Here is an 8,595-nt window from a genome sequence, read left to right as displayed (position 1 = left end):
ATGTGTAAGTTAAACAAATACGTTCTATATTTATGTAAAATTATGTATATATGTATGTGTAGCCTATATGTGTAATATAGCCTATTTTTATAATATATAAAAAAATGTGCATGTATGTATTAAGAAAGATTAATATTCATTGATTTTTAGATGCAACCCCAACTCCAAATGTTCTTGGCAGCAGATAAAGACAAAATACACAAATATAATTTAAAGTGGTGAGTATTTACCACAACCTTTTATTACTTTTGTGAACATTTTATCACAAACACTTGTTTGCAGCAAACAGAAATAAAGAGTTAAATTCAGAAAACCAGAATACACTGGCGGAGGAGTTGGCTCTGAGTAGGCAATAAGGGGCGGCCGATTATGGATGAGATTACAGGTGCTGTACAATCTGACCCTGGTGCTTGTTCCTCTAAGCAAGTAACACTGGGTACGTGTGCAATACATTACTAATTTTTTTAAGTTTTAAATATGGCTGACTGTATGTTCTGCAGTAGAGGGAAATACAGTGTCCCTGTTGAAGCCAGCACACATACACACAGTCTCCCACACAGAGGTCAGTATGCAGCAGACAGAACACCAAACATAACGTCTCGGTTACGTATGTAACCCTCGTTCCCTGAGTAGGGAACGGAGACGTTACGTCGGATGACGACGAATGGGGTTTCGCTTAGAAAGCCTATCATCTTCGAGTATATAAAACGAGCCAATGGCAATGAAATGCCATGTGTCTGCAGAATTTGCATAGCGTAACTCCGCCCCACCCTGGGGGTATATAAGGAAGTGCGCTGGCAACATGCAGATATGTCTTCGCTGAGGAGCCGAGACTGAACTCAGGCGTTCCAGCGGTACAGCGGAAGTGGCAGGGAGACGTAACATCTCCGTTCCCTACTCAGGGAACGAGGGTTACATACGTAACCGAGAAGTTCCCTTTCGTAGTCACTCCGAGTTATGTCGGATGACGACGAATGGGGTTCCCAGTGTAATCACGCCACCTCTCGACTGTCTTCCAGTGCCCTGCGTAAGTCTGAGCTTCCTGTTGTGAGACTGGCATGGACGAAGGACTCCTACTTAACACAGGAATACCAAGGTACACTGGGAAGCATATCTCAGTGGAAATATGCAATTCTGCCCAACCCGAAGGGGGGGACTTGGAATACACATATGACCCCGAGGGGCTGCATATGGAGAATCACTGGGGTGTCCAGCCGCAGGTGGAATATTTCAACACCAGGGGTGGCAAGGTGGCTTGCCGAGGGAAAGACACATGCTCAAAGAGGCTTACAGTGGAAATACACATGTGGGGGTCACCCGGAGGGGGAACCATGCACATGGAGGCACCTAGCCAAGCGCGAAAGCTGCCAGTGGCATAACTCTGGCGTTGACGTCAACAGTGCTGGAGGAGACTCAGGGCTTATGAGGCTCACTTGAGGAGAATATCGCACGTATCCCGTCCGTGGAGAGGAATGGCGAGCAAGCGAAGACACCTGAGCAGAATCTAGCACCGGCTAGTTGAAGCGAGTACATGAGAAGAAACTGGCTCAACTCGGAGATTGTAGAATCTTGCGAATGTGTTAGGTGTCGCCCAGCCTGCAACTCTGCAGATGTCTGTTAGCGAGGCGCCATGCGCTAGAGCCCAAGAGGATGCCACACTCCGGGTGGAGTGGGCCGTCACACCAAGGGGGCACGGTCGACCTTGCTGCTGGTAAGCCAAAGCAATGGCGTCCACTATCCAATGAGACAACCTTTGCTTCGAGAGAGCCTTTCCCTTCAGCTTCCCACCATGACAGACAAAGAGCTGGTCTGAGGTCCTGAAACACTGCGTTCTGTGAACGGAAGCACGGAGGGTGCGTACTGGACAGAGCAGTGCCAAGGCTGGGTCTGCCTCCTCCAAGGGCAGCGCTTGCAGGTTCACCACCTGGTCTCGAAAGGGTGTGGTGGGAACCTTGGACACATATCCAGGCCGGGGTCTCAGGATCACGTGAGAGTTAGCCGGCCCGAATTCCAGGCACACTTCATCAACCAGAGTCTGCGCAAGAAGGCTCACTGGGGGAAACGCATACTTGCGGAGGCCTCGCGGCCAGCTGTACGCCAGTGCATCCGTGCCGAGCGTGCCCTCGGTCAGGGAATAATACAGGACGCAATGGGACGAGTCGTGGGAGGCAAACAGGTCTACCTGTGCGTCCCCGAACTGATCCCAAATCAGCTGAACCGACTGGGGATGGAGTCTCCATTCTCCAGCGAGAGGCCGAAGCCGAGACAGCTCGTCGGCCGTCTGGTTCAGGTCTCCCGGGATATAAATGGCTCGAAGCGACCTCATATGCTTCTGACTCCATATGAGGAGGTGGCGGGCGAGTTGCGACATACGGCGGGAGCGTAGACCACCTTGACGGTTGATGTACGCTACTGTGGCGGTATTGTCTGATCGGACTAGTTCGTGTTGGCCCCTGAGCAACGCACAGAAGCGGTGCAGGGCGAGACGTACAGCCAGCAACTCGAGGCAATTGACATGCCAAAGGCGCTGGGGTCCTGTCCAGGAGCCCGCGGCAGCATGACCATTGCACATGGCACCCCAACCCGTGGCAGAGGCATCCGTTGATACAACAACTTGCCTGGAAGCTCGTTCTAAGGGAACTCCGGCCCATAGAAAATTGAGGTTCGACCACGGGGTGAAGGTCTGACGGCAGGTCGGAGTCACTGGGACTCGGAGCGTGCCGTGTTGCCATGCCCACCTCAGGACTCGATCGCGAAGCCAAAGCTGAAGCGGTCTCATATGAAGCAATCCGAGCGGCGTTCCTGCGGCTGCGGATGCCATATGCCCCAGGAGCCTCTGAAATAGTTTCAGTGGAACCGCACTCTTGCCCTCGAATTGGCGAAGGCAAGTCAGCAGTGACTGCGCGCGCCTGCTCGTAAGCTGTGCGCACATGGCGACCGAGTCAATTTCCATACCGAGAAAAGAGATCCTCTGCACGGGGCAGAGTTTTCTCTTTTCCCAGTTGACCCGAAGGCCCAGACAAGCTAGGTGCCGGAGCACTAGGTCCCTGTGTTCGCAAACCTGGTCTCGAGAGTGAGCTAGGATCAGCCAGTCGTCAAGATAGTTCAGGATGCGAACCCCGTGTTCCCGTAGAGGAACAAGGGCTGCCTCGACGACCTTCGTGAAGACGCGAGGAGACAGGGCTAGCCCGAAAGGGAGAACCGCGTACTGGTATGCCTGCCCCTTGAAAGCAAACCATAGGAACGGTCTGTGTCGAGGAAGAATGGTGACATAGAAGTAGACGTCCTTCAGGTCGATCGCTGTCCTCGGTACAATGAAGTAGGGGCTGTAGAAGCCGGACTTCATTTCGGCTGGAGGGACAATCTCGATCGCACCCTTCGCCAGTAGGGTGGCGACCTCCACTCTCATGACAGGGGCATTGCCCGGGGCCGGTGAAGGCTCGAGGGGAGGAGCCGCAGGGAGGCGGCCTCGGCGGGGAGTAGACTAAGGAGACTACACGGGAGGATGACCATTGGTGCAGAAGGCCTCAGTCCACTTCAGGGGAGGGTCGAAGACTGTTGGGCGCAGTCCTTAACCACACCGCCGAGCAAATCACTCGTCTCAAGAATGCTGCTTAGCCTGGTGTTTGGCCGGCTAAGGGGTGGAGACGGTGGTGCCACCCTCCTGCAACCCTCTCCTGCCCGGGGCCAGTGAAGGCTCGAGGGGAGGGGCCGCAGGGAGGCGGCCTCGGCGGGAAGCAGACTAAGGAGACCGCACAGACGGATGACCGTCGGTGCAGAAGGCCTCAGTCTGCTTCTGGGGGGTCAAAGACTGTAGGGTACAGTCCTCAACCACACCGCCGAGGAGCCCAGCCTGGGACATGGGGGAGCTGAGAAAATGAATTCCCAGACCCCCTCACATCAACCTGGCTGAGCCCATTCCTGGACCACAGCTGTGGACATCACCTGGCCCCGGGATCATGCAGGTACCGATGTCGCCCGTAGAGCAAGGTCAGTAGTGTGCGTGGCGGATCGACCAGCCCAGACATCGGAGGCATAGCGTCCCTGCGTGTGGGGCGTGGTCGAGTTTCCGCGTTCTGTCAGTGTTGGCCAGGGAAGGACCAGCGTTCCACGGCGGCCTGGTCTGACAGAACTCCCGAGTCAGCACTGCCTCGAAGGCGAAGGCAACACACAGCACTGCATGCCTGTGCCACGATAGTGACAGAGAACATACAGCCCATGATCGCCACGCGATCGAGTGCAGCAAAGGCGGAGGACGCCTGCGGGGCGCGATAAGTCACGGGACTCTCGCGAGCCGGAGGCGTCCTGATGCACGTCCGGGAGAAAGGCACTGGGAGCGAGTGCTGAGAGCAACACGCGCCCAGGAACCAATCGTAAGCCTACAGCGCTCGGGGGGAGGGCGACGCCACTCCAACCGATGCTTTCAGCTGCCCGGGAAAGCATGGCCATCAGCTCTGGATCTGACCCGACTAACGCTGACACTCCAGAGGGAGGCAACGCAGTCGAATCCTCATTTCCAGAGGAATCAAGCCCGCCTTGTGATGCTGTGAGTGACATGACACCACCTGCTGGAGCCCCGAATGAAAACACTGGGTCCCCGAGAGGAACCAGGCACACACGGAAGCCCCACGGTTTGCGATGTGGAGGGGGGCGTGGCCCGAGGAATGCTCGTCGGTATTATGCCACACTGTAACCCTCAGATCAGCCTGGCCACCAGCCAAAGTATCCCCTCTCGAGGAAGAGATAGATTGGGGTGTGGCAGAGGGGACTCTACCCACATGGAGATCATTGAGTCTCGATCTATAAACATCGCGATGGTCACGTTCCCGCAAAGAAAACATGACTCATCCGCGAGCGCTGCCGAGCGTGATTAAGCCCAACACGCGAAACAGCGCTCGTGACCGTTAGGCAGATGAATCACGCGCCCACATCCAGTAATACACGGGCGAACCGTCTTGAGAAAGACGTGCCGCGTGCAGCTCTTTTAGAGAGAGGAAAAGCTCAGCAGAGTGCTGAAGCGCCCAGGGAGAAACACACACACTGTCGGCAGATCACTGCACAGATCAGCAGCAGGCAATGCGATCTCGCTGGAACACGCCGTCACACCAACACACTGAAGAGCCGCTCGTCTCGTAGAGTGAAGATGATACAGAATGGCTTGTAGGAGTGAAGAAAACTCTTGGCTCCGAAGCGAAAACATATCTGCATGTTGCCAGCGCACTTCCTTATATACCCCCAGGGTGGGGCGGAGTTACGCTATGCAAATTCCGCAGACCCATGGCATTTCATTGCCATTGGCTCGTTTTATATACTCGAAGATGATAGGCTTTCTAAGCGAAACCCCATTCGTCGTCATCCGACGTAACTCGGAGTGACTACGAAAGGGAACCTGCTTTACAACAGCTATGCTTTACATTGGCCTATTTTTATTTATTATGGTGGAGGAAATGATGAAGACACTCTGTCTGTGTGTTCTCAGACAGTTGCTGATGTGAATGCACTAGGCTTTTTATTATGGCAAACATTTGAATGTGTGGCATAAAAAAGGGACTGGCCCTTACACATCACTTTTATTGTAGGATTTTTCACAACCTGCCCCAGAAACTGAGGCCTCTACCTCAATGGGCTTCAGAAGAAATGTGAACAAGGTAAGGATTTAAAACCCTTGACATAAATTACAGTCAGTCCTGTGTTTGTAGGAAGTCAAGGAACTTTTTGTGATTTGATGAGCCTCCAGAAAACTTGGAATGATCATGTTTGTGGTGGAATTATGTTTCAGGTGGAAACAGACTCAGTCAGGGCCCTGTACAAAAGGAGTCTTGAACTAGACTGCACACTAAAGGAGTCTTGAACTAGACTGCACACTAAAGGAGACTTGAATTAGACTGCACACTAAAGGAGACCTGAACTAGACTGTTCACTAAAGGAGCTGGACTGAGCTGAGGAGGCTCAAAAAAAAAAAAAAAAAAAAAAAAAAAAGGAGATCAAACAGCTGGATAAAACTGATCTCAGTATGTGAACTTATTTAACCAAATAACACTTTAGTATGAATATTTATTAATGTAACTTTCTCTTGCTCTCTCTCTCCCTCTCATCCCACAAAACCAATAAAACAGTTTGAGACCTATCTGCAGTTTCAATGTGCTTTTATTAAGTGTAATATTGTATGGTGATTGCATCTACATCTGCACCAGCTGGGTGGTCCGCTCTGGTGACTCTGAAGCGCCGAACAAAGTTGAAACGTGCCTTTAGGAGGCCAAAGGTCATCTCTATCTTCACTCTGGTTTTACTGAGGGCCACATTGAAGTGGTGCTGTGGCCCTGTCTGAGGGTCATGATAGGGGGTTATTGTGTAGGTTTTTCTATCTCAGTTCAAATTAAGTGTTTTGTACTATACCAAATTTAACTTGCTTTCCTCAAAGCGCTGATACAACACAGACTCACGAGTCAAGCACTGGAGCCAGGCCATTTGGCATCCAAACTTGTGATCATACGTTCATGACCACCACAAGTCTGCAGATGAAATGTTTAGTAGATCATTGTTATATCTGTTAATGTTACTATTCATTTAAAGATTCATCTCACAGAAAATAATCATCTCGCATATTCACATCATCTCTACCTGAACATTAAGGCTGTGATAGGACATCCTATTAACATAATCTGCCTCATGTTCCCCTAGAGCAGTGGAGATTGGAGCAATAGACTGCATACATGTTGCAATGACTCTAGGAAATCCTATCATAAGATTAAGAGAATAATAATAAAAAAGTTTTAAAATAATTCTTAACATGTATTGTATAGTACATTTGTGAAATTTGCTTAATCGCTGCTTAATTGCTGATCCGGCTAATTGGGTTCTTCGAACACACTTGTTGTTTATGATTAGTATAGCTGGATTGAGTTATCTGAGATAACTGCGCGTTCATGCGCTGGTTTAAAAGGGGATATGTATCGATAGTAGAAACATTGATCAGCAACGCTGCTATTGGCTGCTCAGCGTGGCCAAAGAGTGCGCACAGTTTTTCTCCTCAGCAGAGCAAGAACTAATAGTCGAAGTTTATTCGGAATTTTAATGTTTAATCGAAACGCCAGGGAACACCTCAAAGTCTGCAAAAGCCAGGAGAGAGGCCTGGCAAAAAGTAGCAAACAGTTTAAATCCATTAGAAGTGGCCATGTTAGATGTTTTTATCACTTATTAGCCTATATTTTTGTATTTTAATAATTGCATAATTACTTTGTTCATTGTAATGTCAGAGTCACCACACTAGAACATGGGAACAAATAAAAGTGAAGTACAAAAACATTCTACATAATGGTAATTTTTTGTTATATTATAGTCTCTTTTATAAAAGGCACTGTTAAATAAATGGTTGTCTGTTTATAAAAGCAAACAAGAAAAAGGCTGAGAAAAAAAGAAAGAAAAGATCTTAGTAGCCTACACTGTAAAATAATTGTTGCTGCATTAAATGAAGGCCGTATAGTCATTTCAACTGTTAAATCTTGAGTAATGATGAATTGCTTTGACTTGTGAAAGTGAAAACTGATAAACTTATGTTAATGTAAAAATATTTTGCCATGAGTTATTGATCACATTTTTCCCGAGTGTAGTTCATTGTAATGACATTGTGTTTTCCTCTTTTGTGCACTTTTACATAATACACCAACACTTGTATCTGTTCCCAAGAAAGTGCTGGCTGAAATATGTGCAGTAAGTGGACATTTTCTAACTTTCCAAAGGAAAGAAAGTATAAGACTTTGTAATGTCCATTTGTTTCCATTGCACTGGACAGTGAATAAACCCGCTCAGATAACTGTCATATGGAGGAACTAGCCTACCTGCAAGTGCATAAATAACTTTACTTCATTTATACTTGTATGCTTTATGGCTGCAATATAAGTTGCAGGATTCCACATCTACAGAAAGGCCTACAGAAGAGTCTGCACAGACAGAGGAGACATAGGCCTACAGGTGGGCAGGGTATAGACAACTTTTCCTTTTTATTTGTTGCATGAGGCATGTGTCTAATATCTCTTGTTGAAGGCACTTGACCACTGGCTTTTCTTTACAAAGAACAATTGAAATAAAACTCAAGGAACTAAGCATATTTGTCTTTTATTAAACATTTAATGAAAAGTGTTGTTTTTTTGGCAATGTTGTGTAATATGGCACATGCAACAATGTCACAGGCCCTGTCAGGTGTGCAACCCCTCAGACTTTTCAGACACTGAAATCTTCCCTTTAGTTAGCCAAAGTTCATTTCATTGTGTGCCCTTGTCCTGGCTAGAGCTGCATTGTAACGTATATGATATAATATAATAATATTATTGCGTGATCTTCATAAAAAATTATGATAGCCTAAAAAAAAAAAAAAAAAAAACTGCTTTACAACATTGGGTCATCAGTGGCTTGGAAATGCCACAAAAAAACCTAAAACTGTTTTTTAAACCTAAAAGCGGCAGGTAAACTCCGAATGACACGACAGACAGCACTTTCCATCAAGTTCTCCGCATCTCCAGTAGTGTAAAGGAAAGAGCCACTCGCAAATAATCTTAGGGCAATGCAAACAGTTTGTGCTGTAGTTAAAGCCCGACT

The 8,595-nt window shown here is 48.3% G+C and overlaps 1 long non-coding RNA gene across 1 annotated transcript; it reads left to right on the top strand.

Annotated features, from left to right (window-relative positions):
- Positions 1 to 466: 466 nt before the first annotated feature.
- LOC311288681 lies at positions 467 to 6,178 on the top strand. Its single transcript, XR_014626974.1, has 3 exons — positions 467 to 562; positions 5,580 to 5,648; positions 5,780 to 6,178. It is a non-coding gene; the product is annotated as an uncharacterized lncRNA (long non-coding RNA).
- The last annotated feature ends 2,417 nt before the right edge of the window (positions 6,179 to 8,595 follow it).

This window comes from Rutilus rutilus (genome assembly GCF_951802725.1).
Source record: "Rutilus rutilus genome assembly, chromosome: 4".
Classification (NCBI taxonomy): Eukaryota; Metazoa; Chordata; class Actinopteri; order Cypriniformes; family Leuciscidae; genus Rutilus; species Rutilus rutilus.
This window is presented reverse-complemented; position numbering and strand designations above follow the sequence as displayed.